This window comes from Sinohyriopsis cumingii, chromosome 9 (genome assembly GCF_028554795.1).
Source record: "Sinohyriopsis cumingii isolate HCF-2022 chromosome 9, ASM2855479v2, whole genome shotgun sequence".
NCBI classification, from domain to species: Eukaryota; Metazoa; Mollusca; class Bivalvia; order Unionida; family Unionidae; genus Sinohyriopsis; species Sinohyriopsis cumingii.
Window position 1 is genome coordinate 63,449,283 of NC_142969.1, and position 7,678 is coordinate 63,456,960.

Genomic DNA, 7,678 nt, shown 5'->3' on the forward strand with positions numbered 1-7,678 from the left:
GGCTTCTTTTTTTTTTTGTTTTCCCGTCATTATCCAAGGACTGGTCCCCTTATCAGAACGATCCATATGTTCCTGTATTCTAACAGATATATCTTCTCTCCGCAAGCAGATATAATTGGTCTGATGATGATGATGTTCTTTCTTTGCTTGATTAAGATTGCCTTCTTCACTCTAGACATAACAAGATGCTAGTAATGGGGGAGTTGAATAACGCAAGTCATTGTTATATCTCGTTTTGGATCGAAATATGGAGACTCGAATTACATTATAAATATATTTATACATTGTATGCAATCTGTAACTTAAAGCAGACTTTCAAAAGTTTTTCCGGTTTACATTCCAAATTCTCTACCCCCTCCTGCCCACAGATGTCATGGAATTTTAGTTGAAGCAGTAACATTAGCAACATCAATAATTTTAACCCTTAGTATATGTGTGGGTCTGTCTTTATAGATACAGAAACAAATGCCACTTTTAATCGACGTTACAATTTTAATCACCAGCTTCACCCTATTCGTACAGACTTAACACAAGAGACTCATCAACTTTGGAAATTCGATTTTCATTTTTCTTGGAACTGTTACTAGTTTGAAATATAGGTTATCTATCTATCTATCTATCTATCTATCTATCTATCTATCTATCTATCTATCTATCTATCTATCTATCTGTCTGTCTGTCTGTCTGTCTGTCTATATATCTATCTATATATCGATCTATCTATCTATCTATCTATCTATCTATCTATCTATCCAAAATATTGATCGAAATGCAAAGAAACTTTATTACCGCTCCTGTGGTTAGAGCGTCCGCCTCGGATGCAGGAGGTCGTGGGTTCGATCCAAGGCCAAGTCATACCAAAGACTTACAAAAATGGTACTAACAGCTGCCTCGCTTGGCGCTCATCATTAAGAGGTTAGTGTTAGGACTGGTCGGCCTGGTGTCAGGATAATGTGAGTGGGTGGGACATCATGCTACATGTCTGCCACACTGCAGACATAGTGGCGATATGACTGAAAAATTGTTAAAACTACTTTAAAAATCCAAATCACACAAACACACAAAGAAATTTTATTGAAACTGACAGCAGCTAGTCTCTTTTTTGATACCTCATCTACATATTTGAATACCATATGTTTTAGGCTGTTGAGAAAGAGAGATACATGATACCTTTCGTGGATCTGTTTCCAAAAATTAAATTAACAAAAAATGTATTTGTCATTTTTGGAAGGTATATATTGTTTAACTGTTATGGGATATTGTTTTCTTATGTCGCCATCAGATTATGTTTTGTTACTTATCATTGTTAAACAAGGTTTACGACATCCAATGTTCAGACAGATTCTGTAAACGCATTACAACGCTTTATGGTTGATAGCTTCTAAAATATTGGAGTATCTAAAACTGTATTATTAAGAAAGTGATATTTTTGCATAACTAATGGTCCATGCAATCTAACATGAGCATACAATCTGGAGGAGTGTATGCACTTACTTCAATATACAGTGAAGTGCCACATCTTGGAAAAACTACCTTATCAATAACTACCTTCAAAATAATTACTGACTGCCAATGTAAGCATTTATACAATTTCTACAGACAGAAGATGGTAAATTCCTCTTATCAAATACACAAAAAGTAACCTAGATTAATTTCCTAAATAACACAACTAGGGAATGCTGGTGATTATAGATTCATCTCATCAATTATACCAGGAGTGCACAATTAATGGCCCTTTGGCCGGATACGGCCGGCGAACTTGTTCTGTCCGGCATTCAGAGCAAATAAAAACAACCTAGAAATCTGGCCCATGAACCGTTATTATATTAAAGAAATTAGTGTTTTCGGGCCTCGAGTGGTCTTAGAAAATGCAGTCTGGCCCTTGGCCGATAAAGGTTGTGCACCCCTGAATTACACAAATAGGGAATTCTAGTGACCATAAATTCTTCTAATCAAATATATAAAAAGAAAATGCTAGAGATTTTCTCAGCATGACGCAGTTATTGGGATCATATGGCTTTTCTGTAGAAAGCATGCACAGCCGGTTTACAGCAACATTGTATATTAAAATGTTTCCAAAGGTCATTTTGATGACTTATTATTTCTTTCTCAGTACGATTATTCTGACTAAAAACTGTAAAATAATATTTGTTTGAAAATATTTAATAATAGACGAAAGTTGTAGACATGTCATTTTATGTCCAGTCTCTGCCATAGTTCATCGGGCTAAGATACACCGAGGTAAAAGTTGTCATATTACATGATTACATCATTTCCAGCTATGCATCAAGCGCTGATTTTCCAAAAGGGGTATACCATGACTTATTATGTGAATTTTATGGAAAATTCGTTTTACTATGTTTGAGCTCATTAATTCTGAATTCCATTTAGCTGACAGTCTTGAATACAAAATTGACATTCATCAAATAATAAATGCAGTTTCCTCCTTTCTTATGTAACAGTTCTGGTCGTGTTCACCCATTCATCGATTGCGTGTAAAGAGGACGTATTATAACACTGTTCAGAGGTCTTCTAGTTCATTTATTCGAGAATAATTAGACAAGCAACATTAGATGCTGTTTAAAGGGCAAAGTTTACCATTCCGGTCAGCATAATACATTTTGTACAATGCCTGCCAAAATTGGTCAGAAGCTTCCGTACGTTATTCGGTTAATGGACTGGTTCACCCATACTAGAAACACCTTCCTGTACTGGGAAGAACAGGTTTATTTCCTTGATATGCTGTCAACATATGAAGCAAAGGATTTTTGTTTCAAATTTTAGAGTGTTCTAATTAAATTAGGATTAATATTAAGAGCTTCGTGATGGCATTAGCTTAGAAACACTGGTACATATTAGGGTCAAAGAGAAAACTTGAAAATAGATCGAGCCATAAAGGAAGTAAGTTCTAGGTACTTACATAAAACTATAACAAGGTTGTAGATAGATAATTTGGATTGCTTATATTTTTAACAGAATATTTGTTGAATGAAAATTAGATGAAAACAAATGTTAATTAAAGCAAGTTGAATATGTTGCACAATATAATACATGTCAGAGTATTTTGGAAGTAGAAAGCTAGGATATATATTCTTAATTCAGTTCTTTGTAAGATTCAGAATGCAAGTTGTTGCTTAACTATTCAAGTGTATATGCACCCATGGATTTATATCCATGCAAAATAATATAATATTTATGGAAGTTACCGTTTTGAACGAGAGACACAATTCAACGCTGCAATAACAAATCGCTACCGTATCCACGAAATATATTAATGTCAGTTGCTTCCGACGTTAGCGATTTGTCTTACAGTTTTAGCCACGAAGAATCAGGTGGGTAAAGAAATATTTTATCATTGCAAAAAAAAGAATTTTATCTTCTGTCGCTACGAGTGACTTTTGTTTCCTTTAAACTCTTTTTGAAAAAGGGTGAAAACTGAAAGATTTATATCTGCTTTTAGCACCTTGTCATACATTACAAAGGTACGCCGTACATTACAAAGATACGCACAAACAGAAACACACCTTTAAACAGCTTTTAAATTTTCTTATAACATTCAAGCAATGAGCTAGTCATTACAAATTGGATATGTAGGAAAGCGAATATCATACCAGAAGAAAAAGCTAACACGGATGGGGCTTTTGAGTGACTTGAGGCTGGAACGGATGGTGAGACATTTATTCGTAAATGGCAGAATGAAAATGTAACTCGTCAAATGTATGTCTTGTAACGGTTACTTAGTGACGTTATTTGTACAACAGTATAACGTCATTCCTATGATGATTGGTTGGAAATTCCTCTTACCCCAACCCAGCCACCACTACCAACCCATACACAACATACTTTAGTGGCTGGTTGGTAGCTTACATCTTGTGGGATGCATTATACATAATACAGTTTCGAATTGTTGATAGTTTGTTCCAAGGAAGAGTGTAATAATTATACTGAGTGTCACTAGAACCGGACGTGTGTCGCAGTCCTCAACATATAACATTGCATATTAAGATCTATAATACATTTATTCTTGAGATTTCTGAAGAAAATATTCATTAGTAAATTGCACAGTGAAAGAAAGCAAACACTGTGCCATAGACTTTAAAATCTCTTGTTGGCAAAGTCGATCTAAGGGAATTAATTCTGCAATAACATAAAAAATTCCAGTCAAACACTAATCAAACCCTGCAAAGAAAATTACAACCTGCTGCGAATGACATTTGCTGAGCGATTTGAGCCCAGGCAAGTTTATATGCACTATAGTACATGTACTTCATATTTTACTGGATTCATAAAGTCAGGAAACTTAGTTTATTATGTACTGCATAAACCATCGAACCGAAGTCTGTCCTTGCATGTAGATTGGTCGGTTTTCGACCATTGTGACTTCATGAATCCAGCCTGGCAAGGGCAGGAATCGACTCAACGATCCTTAGAGTCCGACGCTGTATCACCTGAGTTACCGCGTCCTTACGATACTACTACTACTACTACTACTACTACTACTACTAATAATAATAGTAACAATAATAATAATAATAATAATAATAATAATAATAATAATGATGTTGATGATAATAATAATAATAATAATAATAATAATGATGATGATGATGATGATGATGATAATAATAATGATGATGATGATGATAATAATAATTTAAATAATAATAATAATGATGATGATGATGATGATGATGTTGATGATGATGATGATAATAATGATGATAATAATAAACCATTAATTTCGGATCAAAATTAAACAAAAATTTCTTTAATCTAATTGTGATATTTGAACCGTGATATTAATTTTCACATTTTCATCCGTATTATTCCTTCTATATAATAACATATTCAGCACTCAAAGGACTGTGTACCGTAGACACTAGGAAATACAAAATAACTTTTTATTTGCGGTTTCGAAAATAGAAAAAAAAAATACAAAATACTGCAATGATTCATTATAGTCCAGTTTCAAGTCGGCAGCATGACATGTAATTTCATTTTTTGAGACTGCTCATAATTTCATTTGGTCATATGGTCCTGTTTACTACATGAACACAATACCACAATACACAGGTTACCTCGCCCAGCAATTTGTTCTGGGTTTTAATGGGCAAATATTGCAACATGATGCGTCTGAAAGCCAATAGCTCATGAAATTGTGTGATTTACTGGGCAGCATTTCTGCCTGGCGAATATAATTGTTTCTGGCACCTACTACATATAAGTTGTCAATATCGCATCACATGACATTAATTTTGCCTCAGAATCATCATACTAGCATAAGATTACAGACATTCGGGTTCTTGTTTCGTTAAGATTCACAACTAAAAACAAAAGGACAATCGACAAATTGGAACCGTTGAAATCAACTAAGATTTCTGATCATTATGAGGTTATTTTATTGGAATTTATTCTGTTTTTATTGTTTAAACTCAGAAACTGAAATTGTCTATAGTTTGAAAATAAACCCAAATCTACTCATGTTAAATTTCATGAGCTGGATTTCCTGACTATCGTTTACACAAAATTATTTAACAAATGGTAAAACGAGGAAGAATGTATTCATATATAACAAATGACTATAAAAGATAAAAACAGCAAGGTTTAATTTTGTTTAAAAATGCGAGAAATTAGTCCGAGGTTTATTTGGAGCAATTTGCAATCGAATCTGCTCCATAGGTCGAGACTGTTAAGCTGTCATCTCGGTCATTTTGTAACAGTCCCTGGCACCAAATAAACGCCTTAACCTAAATATTTTTGTAACAGTCACTGGCACCAAATACACGCCTTAATGTAAACATTTTTTGTAACAGTCCCTGGCACCAAATAAACGCCTTAACTTAAACATTTTTGTAACAGTCACTAGCACCAAATACACGCCTTAACGTTAACATGTTTGTAACAGAAAATGGCACTAAGTTATTATGATAATAAGCATCTGTTCAACATAGACTGTTTTACACTTCCTAGAGGTGGACACATAAGGAATTTGTTGTGCAGTTTTGCATCCTGTCGTTTTTGCGTGTCTTTTCTAAAAAATGTATGCTTACATAATAAATCACATACACCTCGAGGCAATGGGTGTAAAGACACGCATTTACAATCAAACCGGATCATCTGGAAAGGAATCCAACCCGCAACCTATGAATTGAGAGTCATTCACGCTAACAAATTAGTCGTCGTGGCTGCCTTCTGAAACCCAGATTCAATGTATTGTAACGTAAGAACAAAATGCGATAGTATATGGCAGACATTTTACAAAATGCGAATGTATATGGCAGACATTTTACAAAATACTAATGTCTATGGCAAACATAATACAAAATGCGACACTTGTGCAATTTGTTCCTATCTTCATCTGATGAAAACTAGAATACAAACTTTAGTTAATTAGGATGGATCTTACGGGTAATTAATTTAATTCAAAATCAAATCCCCAAATATATTTAAAATTCTCTGGCAAACATTTGTGCATGAAATAAAAGTTTTGTCAAATTTTGTATAAACATACAAAGATATCACAAAGATTTGTTGCATCTTAACGGAATGAATATATGAGCAAAATCGAATGCCCGTAAAATCGATAAATCATAAAGGTTTTCACAGAATATAATTTGATAGATAAGATCAATGAATCAACGAAACAGAATGACTCTGCTCAATTGATCATGCTCTTTTTTATGAAATGTATTTGGAAATCATTAACTTCTGGTGGACTTTGACAGCCGAATCCTTGAATACAACCAGTTCTTGCAAGGAATGTACTGCAATTTCTCTCCAATACAATGTTTATTGAAACTTATTGAGTTACTTGAGGTCACGTCTTCCAATATCTTTGACCGAATATGTAACAACTTTATATTAATATCTCAGCACGTGGCATAGAGATATGATGTGCTGACTGAGACCATCAAGGTACTAGATTGCGAAACCATCTTCCGCTCACACTGCCTGCAATAAAGACTTGCTTTACAAAGGGAACGTGAGCAGTTCAATTTATTATCCCAATCTGTTTTCAAATATCGATCTCTGCTTGTAAAGGACCACTGCTATCGCAGACAAATATATTGGAATCGTGTTATTGTAAAGATAATTGTCAAGGTTTCATCAGAGGCCATTACTGACAAAGACAGTCAGGCGTTGTACTTACTGTACTCAGACAAGACTGTACAATTCTTCTTTATAACGGATCGAAGAATCATAAAATGGAAATACAAATGCTATTTGTATTGCATCTTATCTAAATGGCTTCACAGATTTCATACAGATATATATAATTGCTAACAATCGATCAAATTTCCAGGCAATTACTAATGTTTTTTTTTTTAATTTTGTCTTCTGTAATATGTCTCTATAAACACAGAGTGTGTATATATATATATATATATATATATATATATATATATATATATATATATATATATATATATATATATATATATATATATAATGTCTGATTCAGTAAGTAAAATAACATGTATTTAGTCTTGCGATCTTAACTTATTCTGTTGATTTTCTGAATGACTAAAACGATCGAAGTGTGATCTGGAAGGAAAGCTGACTAAAGTGAAATCAATATTTAAAAAGTCACAAAACAAACTTTAAACATTTAAAAGCAGACTATTGGACATACTCGACCTGCCATGGATTTCTTCTCTTTTTTGGGTGGAGGATGGGG